This window comes from Saccopteryx bilineata, chromosome 4 (assembly GCF_036850765.1).
Source record: "Saccopteryx bilineata isolate mSacBil1 chromosome 4, mSacBil1_pri_phased_curated, whole genome shotgun sequence".
NCBI lineage: Eukaryota > Metazoa > Chordata > Mammalia > Chiroptera > Emballonuridae > Saccopteryx > Saccopteryx bilineata.
Window position 1 is genome coordinate 48,201,395 of NC_089493.1, and position 2,308 is coordinate 48,203,702.

Sequence of the window (2,308 nt, forward strand, 5' to 3'; positions counted from 1 at the left end):
CGTGATTATAGTTAACAATACTGTATTGAATGTATTTTTTTATTTTTTATTTTTTTAATTTTTCTGAGGTTGGAAATGGGGAGGCAGTCAGACAGACTCCTGCATGCGCCCAACCGGGATCCACCCGGCATGCCCACCAGGGGGCAATGCTCTGCCCATCTGGGGCGTAGCTCTGCCGCAATCAGAGCCATTCTAGTGCCTGAGGCAGAGGCCACAGATCCATCCTCAGCTCCCAGGCAATCGCTGCTCCAATGGAGCCTTGGCTGCAGGAGGGGAAGAGAGAGACAGAGAGGAAGGAGAGGGGGAGGGGTGGAGAAGCAGATGGGTGCTTCTCCTGTGTGCCCTGGCTGGGAATCGAACCCAGGACTCCCGCACAACAGGCCGACGCTCTACCACTGAGCCAACTGGCTAGGGCCTGTATTGTATATTTGAAAGTTGCTAAGATAGTAAGTAGATCCTAAAAGTTCTTATCACAAGGAAAAACTTTTTTTTGGTAATTGTATGAGGTGATGAATGTTAACTAAACCCTGGCAGCTTGGACCATGGTAGAAGTAACTAAAGTGATGAGAAGAGGTTTACTTCTGGATATAGATTAAAAATGAACCAACAAATTTGCTGATAGATTAGATGTAGGGTCTGAGAGTAAAACAAAGACATATGGATGGCTCTATGCTTTTCGGCTTGAGTAACTGGAAGGATAGATAAAGCTGCACATATTGAGCTGGAAGAGCTTTAAGAGGAACCACAGGAAGGTAAGAAGTACCATTTTGAACATGTTAAATATGAGATGCCTTTCACCTATCAAGTAGAGATGTTCAATACGCAGTTGGCATGTGAGAGGGGAGTTCAGTTGAGTGGTCTTTGGTAGAAATATAAAATTGAGACCCATCAAGGCAAAGACAGTATCTAAAGCGAGAAAAAATGAACTTGTTACAGGAATGAGTAGAGATAGAGAAGAAGTCCAAAGACTGAGCCAGGAAGTACCTCACTATTTAGAAGTCGATAAGAAAGAACCAGCAAGGGACTCTGAAGAGGAATAGCCAGTGACAGAGGAGAGAAATCGGGAAAGTGTGGTATTCTGGAAGTCAAAAGAAGATAGTGTTTCAAGAAGAAGGGAGTGATCAGTTCTGAAATGCTACCTATTGATCAAATAAAATAAATGCTAAGAACTGACAATGGATTTAGCAGTGGGTGTCTCTGGTGGTCCCGATGAAAGCAGAGTTGTTAGGGTGGTGGAGGTGAAGTCCTGATAGGAGTGAGTTTAGCTGAACACAGGTGGAGAGATTGGAGACAGTGAGACAGACAATGCTTTTAAGGGACTTTATTATAAGAGGGAGCAGAGGACCTGGGTCAGTGGCTGGAGTGTGATGTGGGGTCAAGGATAGGGTTTTTCATTGTATGATGATAAGACATAGGAACTATGCAAGCATGAGTCAGTAGTATGTGATCCATTGGGTATAACTAGGATGTAGGCTGCCACATGAGTATGGTGGAGCAAGATGAGCGTGTGAGGGAGTGATAATGATGAGCTATGGAATCTGAGCTAGATTAGAAAGGAACGAGAGTTTGAGATTTGGAGGGATAGAGAAAAAGTTGTGGGATCAACAGCTTTTAGGTATGCCAAAGGGCTGTTGGAATTAAGAATATTGAAGTAGGGAAATAAGCTGGAAGGTCAGCAGAGGATGACTAACTGGAGAAGGGGTCATTGTTGATGGTGATGACAAGGGACAGCTGAGGTAGAGAAGGGCATACCCACAGGAGTGGACAGCTGAGGCAAGACGGACAAGACCACTGAAAGACGGAGAGGTGGGCTAGGCGGGGTGCAGCTACCGAGCCATATGTACGGACCTTGCTGCCCTACTGAGGGGTTTACACTGGTGTCTGTTGAGTGGTCAGTGCCTTTGCTCTACCTGTTGTTACATATTGTGAATATTATTCCTAAATCCAAGGACTTCAAAGGTTCACCATCATGGTGGACCTTGATATCTCCAAGAGTTGTGACAGGAGTATTTGGGGAGGGTGGCAGTGTGCCAAGAGCGTTCAGGGAGTGAGGGTGTGTAATGACTGCACGTCAGACCCTTAGGTAGAAGGCGGAGGACATGCCCGTGCTGCCCCAGCCTGAGTCCCTAGGGATGGCTCTGAAGAAGGGGCTGTAGAGTGAGGAAACCCCAGGGAGAAGGATTTTTGGAGGAGGAAAGGGCCCCAATGGCAGATGGTCAGAAACAAATTTCACCAGCTCCACAATGTAGCCTTGGCCTGGCCCAAGCAATTGTTTCGGTCTGTAAACTAGGCTACACCTTGTGACAGT

General features: G+C 46.3%; 1 non-coding gene across 1 annotated transcript; it reads right to left on the reverse strand.

Annotated features, from left to right (window-relative positions):
- Positions 1–339: 339 nt before the first annotated feature.
- TRNAN-GUU (transfer RNA asparagine (anticodon GUU)) lies at positions 340–415 on the reverse strand. The gene has a single exon. It is a non-coding gene; the product is annotated as a tRNA-Asn (tRNA).
- Positions 416–2,308: the final 1,893 nt, after the last annotated feature.